General features: G+C 39.3%; 1 long non-coding RNA gene and 1 pseudogene across 1 annotated transcript in view; both read left to right on the top strand.

The window, feature by feature from the left end:
• The window catches only part of LOC123592921, a 112,395-nt gene that overhangs the window by 20,815 nt on the left and 78,414 nt on the right, over positions 1 to 13,166 (top strand). Inside the window, exon 2 of the long non-coding RNA XR_006710012.1 lies at positions 1,953 to 2,021. This is a non-coding gene — a long non-coding RNA (uncharacterized LOC123592921). The remainder of the gene's footprint in view (positions 1 to 1,952; positions 2,022 to 13,166) is intronic.
• On the top strand, positions 3,449 to 4,178 carry LOC123592899 (annotated as a pseudogene).

Below are 13,166 nucleotides of genomic sequence, written 5' to 3'. Positions count from 1 at the left end.
TAAACTCACACAATGTTATGTGTAAATTACATCTTAATAAAGCTGAGGCAAAATTTGAAATGTTTTCACATACATAGTTCCTGGCATAAAATTGAAAGAGGAGTTTATCCTAGAAATTCTAGACTCATAAATAAACACCAAATTGAAAGATCCAAATGCATAGTTGATTCTCTCCCATGGCAGCTTGTAGACCTGTCACTATATCTCGTTTAGTACTAGAGGTGATGAATAGTTCCCATTTGTCAGTGATTCCTAACCTCTGGTGGGACCCCTAGTGGGCCATGGAGTTATTGCAAAGTGTCCATGAATCTAGACTAGATGCATAATTTCAGGAGTGAAAAAATAATCTTTTGTGCAAGTGTACCAATATTTTTCAAAAAATATGATGACTATAACTGGTAAAATACAAAGTTATGTAAAATAATTACTGAATTCACACTAGCTTTTGGTTATTATATATTTTCTTAATCAGATTCTGCTAATAATACAAATGTTAAAACTTGGTATTACAAGTAGGTCCTTATGCTTGACAAAGTTGTAAACCATCACTGGTATAGACCGTCTAGATGGTGTTACTGCTCTGAGCAGAGAGGGCAGACTCCCCACCCCCACCCCCACTTCTTCCCCAGTCACTACTCAATAACTGTTTTTCATGTTCTGAGATGAGCTCCAAGAAAGGCACCCATGTGCTCAGATGCTCTGGGCTTTGTTCAGTAATCAGCTTTGTGGTTTTAGGAGGCCCAAAAGAACTTCAGGGCTTTCCACTCCGAGCACTTTGTTCAGGAAGCTTAAGAGACTTGTTGTGGTTTCAGAAATGACATGCTTGAAGTTTCTGGAGTTGGCACAAACTACTGCTCCTGCTCAAATGGATGGTAGGAAGAGAGGCAGCCATAGGGGCTGGCGGCCCAAAAACCGAAGCTGTGGTTGTCTCCACAGACAACAACTCTTTAGCAAGCTTGCAATTGCTCCATACCCCTTTCATGTGGGCAAAGAAAGAACTTTATCAGACAGAGTCTCTGTTCTCTGAAACACTAGGGTGAGAGGAGAGGAAGTTGGGCAATAGATCAGGGCAGAATTTTCAACAGGGAAAATCATGTTTCTGTTGAGTTCTTCCTTATCACAGGGGCAACTCCACACCCCTGGATATGTCATGCATGCTTGCATGCTGACTGATGCTCAGACTGCAACATGAGGCCCCCCCAAGAGGAAAATGCAGAGCACTCTGAAGCTAACCTGATGTCTTAAGCCACTGTGTTCCGGATTGCCTGGCTTGGCTTGGCTATTTAAGGGCAGAGGCCAATGGCTGCAAGATTTCAAAGCTAAAATGGGCATTGCAAACCCTTGTGAGAGAAGCAAAGTTACACAGTATTTCAGCCTTGCCTTCTGCCACAGTGCCATTAAACAAGCCATCCAATCACCACCCAAGGACAAACTGCCACATTTGTTAAGGAAAACACCAAGGTCACAGATTGTACATTTTTAGTTACAACTCTAAGGGCACATATAGACATATAAATTTGAGTACCTAGCCAAAAATGTCTCTCCCACTATTTATCTTATCTCCTCAGTTGTACCACTGAAAATTTATTTCTTTGAGTCAAGAGTGTTTTTGATCTCTTAGAATACAAACATTCTGGTGGGTATATCTGGTAGGATCAGAGGAAATGACTGGTATCGGAAGGTGGGACAGAGTTCTGGGAAGAGGAACAGGATGATAAAAGAGAATAAAGAGTCAAGACAGATTGTGCTTACAGCTTGGAATGTTTGGAATAGAATCTGTAATCCATGGTCAGAAACCAGGTGGCTAAAAGCAAAATCACACCTGGACAGAGTTCCAAATTCTAGCTTGAGGCCCAAATTCTCAGCTCCCCCTCCTTTCCTGCCAAGACCTTCTCCCCTCTGGCTGACTTAACCTCAAACTTCAGACTCTTTTCTTACTCCCTTTGCTCCAGCAAACCTGCCATATAATAATAATAAGCACTGAACCAAGGAAATGTTCACTCACAATCTTGACTCTTCAGGTAAGGAATTCGACTTCTGTTTTCTCTTGTAAAAGGAGGCTAGTGCCATCATGGTTCCCTGATGCTAAAATAACAAACAAAAAATGTATTTCTTTGAGTTTCTGAACTCTGGAAACATTTTTAAATGTGTACATTTAATATGGTAGTGTTTATATATATATATATATGTATGTATATATATATATATCCCAAAAAGCTGTTACTAAATACTTGGTATATCTTCTAATTAATGGCCCCATAGAACTAAAAACTATATATAGGGTTTTTTTTTTCTTTTCTCTTTCTCACAAGTTAATGTGAGGAAATTAATGTGATAATTCTTAAGAAAACTTAACAGTATATCAAGGTAGACAAAAAAAAATGCTACGGGATTTTTTCTTAGAGGGCCTGCTATCTCTTGAATGATGGTTCAAATGATTCCCAATGACATCCTGTGTAACAGACACATGACACTCTTTCCTAAAGGCACAATTTATAAGGTTGGGTTCTATTAGTGGAAAACTCTTATATCATAAAAATGTCCTGATCATTGGGGTGCCTGGATGGCTTAGTCAGTTAAGCGTCTGACTTGATTTTGCCTCAGGTCAGAGAGAAAACAAGCAGGGGAGAGGCAGAGAGAGAAGGAGAGAGAGACTCCCGAGCAGGCTCTGCCCTGTCATCTTAGAGCCTGACATGGGGCTCAATCCCACAAACCATGTGATCATGACCTGAGCCAAAACCAGGAGTAGGACATTTAACCAACTGAGCTATTCAGGTACCCTATGGAGTTCTTAGTTACTCCAAGACTTGTTAAGGTACGGTGACTGCTTTAGTAATGAAGGCTTTTGGGCTCCTGGCAGATGAAGAAAGAGGAAGATTTGGGTACAAACCAACCATGTGGTACCTCTCCATGATACCAGGTGAATGGCTGCAGCTCTTCTTCCTGGTCTATTCTTTAGAAAATTTTTATATAGGAGGTATTTTCTCTCAAGTATTAGACTTCAGGATACATGGTGTCAGGGCCCCTGGGGTTCTGACTATGGTCAGTATTTTCAGATTCCAAGAATCTGACTTTCTCAAAGTTAGGTGTAAAATCTTGTCAATCAGGATTCAAACTTAGAACCACTGGCCTGTGTCCTCTGGGGATAAACATATTTTTGCAGCCAAGTAGGGATATTAAATATTAGATATTGAATTAGACATTCAACAAATATTTGTTGAATAACTACTATGTGCCAAGTTCTATACTAGGCATGAGATATGCAACGATGAATACATGCTCTTACAAACTAATAGGAAAATATGATAAGGACATGATCTAGAAATTCACAGAAGGTAATTCCAAATGGTCAATAAACACCTTAAATGTGTGTGATTCACTAACAATTAAAAAATATGTAAGTTTAGAGTCACTATGAGGAGCCCGGTGCTGCTAGATGCAGGTGACCATGTGGCAGCTGCTGGCTCGAGCCAGTGGGCCACTCCTGTGAGTGCCGCTGTCAGATTCTTGGGCAGCCCCACCTGCCAGTGCTGGACTATGGATGCTGCTCCTGGTGCCGACTCTTGAGGATGTTTCCATTCTTGAAAAGCCCAAGCTTAAATTCGTTGAAAGGGCAACATCTGTGTGTGCCAAAAGTGAGAGGAGAACTTAAAAGCGACATGTGAGGACCTTCTACTGAAGCTAATGAGTTCACAGAAGGCAGTTGTGCAATCTTGGCACTGGGTGGTGGTCACCTCCATTGGAGCCATTTTGAAATGATGCACCTGACAATGTACTGCTCTGTGGGCCCCAAGAACATATTTACCTTATGAAGAGTACTAGCCCCTTTTCAGCCCATCACCTGCAAGGGTATGACACACATGGGAGCCAAAGGTGCCATTGATCATTACATGACTGGCCCATAATAGAGATGGGTGGGCATTGTGAATTCAAAGAGGTACAAGGCTTACTTGACCAGGTGCCCACAAGTTGCCCTTCTGAGCAAAGGCCATGAGTGTGTGACTCTAGAGAAGATGTGCAAAGATCAAGAGGAATGAGAACAGAACAACTAAAACCCCTGGACCTTTGAGCGTATAGCCACTGCCAATGTGCTGGGGATATGGAAAGTCCTGAGCCCCTATAACTTGACCCAGAAGGCGCAGTTCTGGGTCAAGTCCTATATGCCTGAACATATGTAGTGAGAATGTGAGAAATAAATGTACGAAGGCTACTGAGAGAGAAAGAATCTACATCTTTAATACCCTCAGCCTACCCTTAAAGTCTTTGGGTAGCTCTAATGTCTAACCAAGGTGCAATATATGAGTAAATGATTTCTGAAAATTTGTACAACATATGTGGATTTTTAAATATCTTTTTCAAGTTTTTATTTAAGTTCCAGTTCATTAACATGCAGTGTAATATTAGTTTCAGGTATAGAATTTAGTGATTCGCCACTTTCATACAATACACAGTGCTCATCGCAAGTGCACTCCTTAATCCCCATCACCTATTTAACCCATCCCCCCTGCCCATCTCCCCTCCAGCAACCCTTGGTTTGTTGTCTATAGTTAAGAGTCTGTTTTCTGATTTGCCTCTCTCTTTTCCCCTATGTGCATCTGCTTTGTTTCTCAAATTCCACCTATGAGTGAAGTCATATGGTATTTATCTTTCCCTGACTAATTTATTTCATTTAGCATAATACTCACTAGCTCCATCCACATCATTAAAAATGGCAAGATTTCATTCTTTTTGATGGCTGAATAATATTCCAGTGTGTGTGTGTGTGTGTGTGTGTGTGTGTGTGTGTGTGTGCACGTGTGTGTGCGTGTCACATCTTCTTTATCCATTCATCAGTCAATGGACATTTGGGCTTTTTGCATAATTTGACTATTGTTGATAATGCTGCTATAAATATTGGGGTGCATGTATCCCTTTGAATCAGTATTTTTGTATCCTTTGGGTAAACACTTACTAGTGCAATTGCTGGATCATAGGATAGTTCTGTTTTTAACTTTTGGAGGAAACTCCATACTGTTTTCCAGAGTGGCTGCACCAGTTTGCATCCCCACCAACAGTATAAGAAGGTTCCCCTTTCTCCATATCCTCACCAACACCTGTTGTTTTTTTGTGTTGTTAATTTTAGCCATTCTGACAGGTGTAATGTGATATCTCATTGTAGTTTTGATTTGTATTTCCCTCATGATGAGTGATGTTGAGCATCTTTTCATGTCCCAAAAGAAGAAGAGAGAAAAGGGGGTGGAAGGTTTATTTGAGGAAATTATAGCTGAAAAGTTCCCTAATCTAGAGAAGGAAACAGACACCCAAATCCAGAAGGCACAGAGAACTCTCATCAAAATCAACAAAAGCAGGCTACCCAAGACATGTTGTAGGTAAATTTTCAAAATATAGTGATAAAGAAAAAATCCTAAAAGCAGCTAGATAAAAGAAGTCCCTAACTTACAAGGGAAGACCAATAGGGCTAGCAGCAATATCTCCATAGAAAAATGGCAAGCCAGGGGCGCCTGGGTGGCGCAGTCGGTTAAGCGTCCGACTTCAGCCAGGTCGCGATCTCGCGGTCCGTGAGTTTGAGCCCCGCGTCAGGCTCTGGGGCTGATGGCTCAGAGCCTGGAGCCTGTTTCCGATTCTGTGTCTCCCTCTCTCTCTGCCCCTCTTCCGTTCATGCTCTGTCTCTCTCTGTCCCAAAAATAAATAAACGTTGAAAAAAAAAAAAAAGAAAGAAAAATGGCAAGCCAGAAGGGCTTGAATTCAATGTGCTGAATGGAAAAAATCTGCAGCCAAGAATACTCTGTCCAGGAAGGCTATCATTCAGAATAGGAGAGATAAAGAATTTCCCAAATAAAAACTAAAGGAGTTTGTGACCACTTAGCCAGCCCTGCAAGAAATATTAAAGGGGACTCTTTGAGTGGAAAGGAAAGACCAAAAGCAACAAAGACTAGAAAGGAACAGAGAAAATCTCCAGAAATAATGACAAAACAAGTAATAAGATGGCACTAAATACATATCTATCAATAATTACTCTGAATGTAAATGGACTAAATGCTCCCAATCAAAAGACATAGGGTATCAGATGGATTAAAAAACAAAACACAAGACCCATCTATATGCTACCTGCAAGAGACTCATTTTAGACCTAAAGAAACCTGCAGATTGAAAGTGAGAGAATGGAGAACCATCTATCATGTAAATGAATGTCAAAAGAAAGCCAAAGTAGCAATATCAGACAAACAAGATATTAAACCAAAGACTGCAACAAGAGATGAAGAAAGGCATTATATCATAATAAAGGGGACTATCCAAGGAGACATAACAATTGTAAATATTTATGTCCCCAACTTGAAACAATTTATATCTGTTGATTTTTTAAAGTGCATTATATTTACATTAAATAGAATTTGAAAATTACCTCAGGAAAAAAATAAGTTAAAATGAGAAGTCATTTCACTCATATGAGGACTTTAAGAGACAAAACAGATGAACATAAGGGAAGGAAAACAAAAATAATATAAAAACAGGGAGGGGGACAAAACAGAAGAGACTCATAAATATGGAGAACAAACTGAGGGTTGCTGGAGGGGTTGTGGGAGGAGGGATGGACTAAATGGGTAAGGGACACTAAGGAATCGACTCCTGAAATCATTGTTGCACTATATGCTAACTAATGAGAAGTCATTTTTTATTTTTTTTTTATCTGTTTGACAAAGGCTAAAAATAATGGTTATATCCAGTGTTAGAAAGAGTGTGGATAACTTTCCTATACTGTTGATGAAATACCACTTTTCTAGAGGAGTTTGTCAGTATGTATCAAAATAAAAATGTTTATCTTAACCTGATAATTCCCATTTTGGAAATGTAAATAAAGGCAGTAATACAAAAGCTCAAAGATGTGTATTCAGATTTTCATTGGGGTATTTTTTATAATAGTGGTTTCATATAAGTCTTATTTACAGTAGTATTAAGTAATTTACAGTATATCCTTTCGGTGGGTTGCAGTGCAGTTGATTATGTATTCCTATGTTGTTAGGTATCCATAATATATCATCAAGTGAAAATAACAGAATACTAGAAACAAGCTCATCCTATTTCTGTTTTTAAAAAATATACATACTTATACACTTAGTAAGAAATTAAGAAAGATCCTCCAAGATGATTAACATGGACTGATCTTTCATATATTTTTTAGGCTTCTCTGTAGTTCTCTAATTTTTTTGAAAGGAGCTTTAGTTACTTTTATTATATGCAAAAAAAGTATTGAAATATAAATATCAAACACTCTTTCCTCAAAGATATCACATTTGTATACACAGGCAAAATTTTTCAAGCTGCAGCAAAAGTAGTTTAATAATTCTAGAATTGGCAGAATTGGCAGAGCTAAGTTGTAAGTTCACCTCTCTTTTCAAAGCCCAGTTCCAGGAAGGGGATCCAGACAAGTCTTACTTTCTTGTCCTTCAGTGAGCCAGCCTCTCCAGTCCTCTTCTCAGCATTTTCCTGCTTATGGTAAATCAGATCCAGGTGATGTCATTTTCTTGAGCAGGAGCAGAACTAAAATTAATTAGGAGGTTCCTAAGTTCCAAGCACTCTGTTGGACACTTACATATTCTCTACTGGTAAGGTGTTAATAAAGTAACTGGCCTCAAATTAACAGGGCCATGATTCAAATCTAGTCCTCTGATTCCAAAAGCCATGCTATTTCCATGGGTTCCTCTGTGTCTACTTTTGTGTATTGTGTGTTCATCAACATATAGATTCTTGCTTTAGTGTGAAATAGTTTGTGCCTATATACCTGCACTTAATTGGGTCTTCCTTAGAAGAGGCCTATAGTGGGAACAATTGTCTCATGCCCTAGCCTTTTTAACTGGCTAGAGACCTGCACACTCCAACCACCTACCCATCCATCCATCCATCATCTCCATTTATCCATCCTTCCATCTAGTATTTGTTAAGAGCAAATAGCTTACAGTTTAAAAGCATGGTCCATAGAACCAAATTGGCTGGGTTCAAATCATAACTCTATCATTTACCAACTATGAGACCATGGACAAATCACTTAAATACTTGTGCCTCCTTTTTCTGTAAACTGGGGATAATAACAGTACTTACCTCACAATATTGTGCACATTAAATTAATCAATCTAAAGTACTTAGAGTCGTGCCTGGAATATAATAAATACATTTCCATAATGATTAATATCATGTGCCAGGCAGTGGACTTGATAGTAAATTTCGAAATGGAACAAAATAGGTTTTCTGCCTTGAAGACTAGCTTATAGTCTAGGGGCAGAGACAGGCACACCTATGGCCATAAACACAGAGTTCTTTGGGGGCAGCACTGGAGAGGGTTGGCATCAAGGAGGCTTGCCAAGGAAGAGATTGTCTAATCTGAAGTCAACCAGTTAAAGGTTGAAGAAGACCTTGTTAAATCTGAAGTCAACCAGTTAAAGGCAGGGAAAGGCAAGAGTGTGTGGCAAGCTTGAGGTACCCAAGTGGTTCAGAACAACTGAGGGGCAGAATGCCAGAGGGGTGTGGGAGAGATGGAGCAGGAGAGGGGAGGTTAGCTGGCTCTTGCTCTCTGTCAACTTTTATAGAAGTTCTTTAAATTTTGTGGAGCTGACTACAGCCCTTCCCCTTGACTTGCATTTAAACCTTTTTGCCTGTTATTGCCCTTAATTAATAACAACACATCAGACCTGAAAGATAAGGTTGGAGGTCATGGGTAAAAGCTCTCCTTTCATCATGCTTTCAGTTTCTGGGGTGAAATGACTGAGTGTTTCAGCTATGCCAGTGTCTGGAAACTTTACCACATTTATAGGCTCAGACTGTGGAAGTGGGATTAACAGCTTTGAGGAAAAGTGACTCCCCCAGCCATCATTTGACAGACTTTTTGGGACCAGCTGTCTCCCAGTACAGAGAACAAGGACATATACTGGGCCCACACTCCTGCCTTCAGTGGAAATCATAGCGTGCCTGGCAGACTGGCCAGTTTTATTTTACAGTTCTTATATTGTCTTTCTCAACAATAATTATCTACCAAGAAAAGAACTTGAATGCTGAAATTCCCACTAACCAGGATTTTATAACTGTCTTGACTATTCTTCCTCTATTTCTTTGTTTGCCTTGAAGTATCAAGTATTAAAGTGTTTTTTATTAATCATTTCTGTATTTAAATTTTTTAAATATTGGGGTGCCTCAGCGGCTCAGTCGGTTAAGTGTCCGACTTTGGTTCAGGTCATGATCTCGTGGTTTGTGAGTTGGAACCCCATGTTGGGCTCTGCGCTACCAACTCAGAGCCTGGAGCCTGCTTCGGATTCTGTGTCTTCCTCACTCTCTGCCCTTCCCCCATTTGTGTGCTCTGTCTCTCTCTCTCTCTCAAAAATAATTAATTAAATAAAATATTAAATAAAAATTTTTTAAAAATTTAATGTTTATTTTTATTTTAGAGAGAGAGAGAAAGCGACAAAGCATGAGCAGGGGAGGGGCAGAGAGAAGACAGAATGCGAAGCAGGCTCCAGACTCTGAGCTGTCAGCACAGAGCCTAACACAGGGCTTGAACTCACAGATAAAGATCATCACCTGAGCTGAAGTTGTACACTTAATTGACTGAGACACCCAAGCACCTCATTATTAATCTGTTTTAACTAATGCCTATTCACAAAAATTATGTATTCTTAATTTTTGTCTTTAATCAGTGCATTTTCTCAGTGAAATATGTGTCTCTCTTTCAATTTTGAGATTTTTTTTGAAAGTAATGTAAAGGAATGCATGGGTGGCTCAGTTGATTAAGCAACCAACTTCAGCTCAGGTCATGCATGATCTCACAGTCCTTGAGTTGGAGCCCCACTTCAGGCTCTGTGCTGAGGGCTCAGAGCCTGGAACCTGCTTCAGATTCTGTGACTCCCTCTCTCCCTGCCCCTCCCCTGCTTACACTCTGTGTTGCTGTCTCTCAAAAATAAACATTTAAAAAATTAAAAAAAAAAAAGTAACATAAAGATGCTTGCAGGGCACCTGAGTGGCTCGTTTGGTTAAATGTCCAACCCTTCATTTCATCTCAGGTCATGATTTTATGGTTGTGAGGTCAAGCCAGTGTTGGGCTCTGTGCTGAGCATGGAGCCTGGTTAAGATTCTCTCTCTCCCTCTCCCTCTGCCCCTCCCCTGCTTGCTCTCTCTCTCTCAATCTCTCTCTCAAAAAAAGAAAAAAAAATGCTCACTGGACTGGTTACCAGTTTCCAGAGAAGGTTCAAACCTCGTTACCTGTATCTTCAAGAGCATTTCTGTAGGTCTGTCATAACATCTTCAGTGTTTCTCTGTCGGCTTCTGCTTGCTTTCTGTTTTTTGGTGTAACATCCTCCGTAGGGTATTTTTGGCAACAGGGCTTGTCTGAATCAGTCTCCCTTTCATTTCTGAGGCAAACCAGTGATTCATCTTTGTTACAGGATTTCACAAACACTGCTATACTGTTTTGTATCATTAAGGTTTGACTTAGGGAAACAGATCAAGGAGAATTATCTCACGGGCATTCAACTTTCCAGTTATGTCTTCACTGTTGCTCCTGTCAACAGTACCCGGAAGAGTGTGAGTGCAGGTGAAAGTCTCCTGGACCTGATTTTAATACCACCCCTGCTCAGGAGGCCACAGAATGTGTGGAGGAAGAAAGTGGAAATTGCAAGTGCATTAAAGAGTAATAAAATTATGTGTGTCCCGATGTACTATACTGAGGACATAGGGTCTCCTATATTGTATTCCTGCCAAAAGGATGTAGTTTAATGATGATGGAAATAATCAGGCACATCCAAATTGTGAGATATTTTGCAAAACAGCTAGCTTAGGATTTTCAAAAAATGTCAGTGTAATGAAAAACAAATGATTGGGGAATTATCCTAGATTAGTTCTCAAAATGTGCCAGCAGCATCAGCATCACCTAAGAATTTATTGGAAATGCGGAATCTCAGCACAGCCTCCCTACCAGACTCAGAATCAGAATTTGGATTTTAACAAGGACGCCCAGGTGATTTGTGAGCACATTCAATTCTAAGAAGCTCTAACCTAATGTACAATTCATACTCAAATTTCCCCAGATGACCCAGTAATATCCCTTTTGGCTATTTCCCAATCCACCCAACTCCATATTTGAACCTAATCAAGTATCACACAGTGCATTTAGTTCTTAGATCTCTTTATCTTTTAATCTAGAACTGTGGCGCTCAAACTTTAGCATGCATCAGAATCACTTGGAGGGTTTGTTAAAAAACAGTTTGCTGTCTCCTAAGGTGAAGGGAAAAAAAGCAAAAGTAAACTGTTGGGACTACTCCAAAATAAAAAGCTTTTGCACAGCAAAGGAAACCGTCAACAAAACAATGGGAGAAGATATTTGCAAATGGTATATCCAGTAACAGGTTAATATCCAAAATATATAAAGAACTTACACAACTCAACACACACACAAAAAAAATCTCATTAAAAGATGGGCAGAGGACCTGAAAAGATATTTTTCCAAAGAAAATATACAGATGGCCAACATGCATGTGAAAGATGCTTAACATCACTAATCATCAGGGAAATGCTAATCCAAACTACAAGGAGATACCACCTTACACCTGTTAGAATGATTAAAATCAAAAAGACAAGAAATAAGACATGTTAACAAGGATGTGGAAGAAAAGGAATACCCACTCTCTCTGTCTCTCTGTCTCTCAGTAAATAAACTTTAAAAAATAGAAATGCCATGTGATCCAATAATTCCACTGTTGGATATTTACCCAAAGAACACAAAAACACTAATTTGAAAAAATATATGCACCCCTATGTCTATTGCAGCATTATTTACAATAGCCAACATATGGAAGCAAATTAAATGTCCATTGATAACTGAATGGATAAAGAATATTTGGTGTATATATACAATGGAATATTACACAACCATAAATATATGAGATCATGCCATTTGAGACATGGAAAGACTTAGAGGGTATTATGCTAAGTGAAATAAGTCAGACTGGGAAAGACAAATACTGTATGGTTCCACTCATATTTAGAAACTAAAAAAGTAAAAGCAAATTAATAAACAAAAACCAGAATCAGACCCATAAATACAGAGAACAAACTGATGGTTGCCAGAGGGGAGAGGATAGGAAGAAGGGCAAAATGGGTGATGGGGAGTAGAAGATACAGGCTTCCATTCATAGAATGAATAAGATGGGAATAAAAGGCACAATATAGGGAATCTAGTCAGTGATCGTGTAACAACATTATATGGTGACAGATCATAGCTACACTTGTGGTGAACATAGCATAATGTATATACTTGTCAAATAACTATGTTGTATGCCTGAAACTAATGTAACATTATGTGTCAACTATACTCAAATAAAAAATAAAAGAAATAAAAAACAAACTTAGATATCTTTACAGGATTCCAGGTAGATCAAAACAAATTCTATAAAATTTAGTGTTTTTTGTGGTGCCTTTGTCTTATCACTTCACACTTAAAAAAATAGGCCTCTTCCCAAGTGCATTTCAGAGACTATGTATTGAGCATATGCAATAGGCACTGGATTCCAAGACAAAAAATAAAGACAAGATTGCTGCCTTCCAATGCACAGGGTATGGGGTGGGAAAATGTTGGGAATAGCTAGTCTATATCATAGCTCTGTGTGTCTGGTTTAAAGAAAAAATAGAATATCAAAACAAAGCACATTTATGAAATTCTTTGATTATGTCAACAATAAAAATAAAAAATCGTAGGGGAAAAAAAAAACAGATTCCCCACCAACCCCATTCCTGCATACACCCTCCAAGAGTTCCTAGAGGTGAGATCAGATGCTATTGGCCCTGGGACCACACTGTGAGTAGCAAATAATTAAATAATAGTATTAGCTCAGGGGCGCCTGGGTGGCGCAGTCGGTTAAGCGTCCGACTTCAGCCAGGTCACGATCTCGCAGTCCGTGAGTTCGAGCCCCGCGTCGGGCTCTGGGCTGATGGCTCAGAGCCTGGAGCCTGTTTCCGATTCTGTGTCTCCCTCTCTCTCTGCCCCTCCCCCATTCGTGCTCTGTCTCTCTCTGTCCCAAAAATAAATAAACATTGAAAAAAAAAAATTTTAAAAATAATAGTATTAGCTCAATGTTAAATTTCTAAGTGTGATAATTATATTTGTAAAGGTAAAAAGCATTTGTTTT

The sequence above is a fragment of the Leopardus geoffroyi genome, chromosome B1 (genome assembly GCF_018350155.1).
Source record: "Leopardus geoffroyi isolate Oge1 chromosome B1, O.geoffroyi_Oge1_pat1.0, whole genome shotgun sequence".
Classification (NCBI taxonomy): Eukaryota; Metazoa; Chordata; class Mammalia; order Carnivora; family Felidae; genus Leopardus; species Leopardus geoffroyi.
The sequence above is the reverse complement of the archived record's forward strand: the minus strand, read 5'-3'. Positions and strand labels throughout refer to the sequence as shown.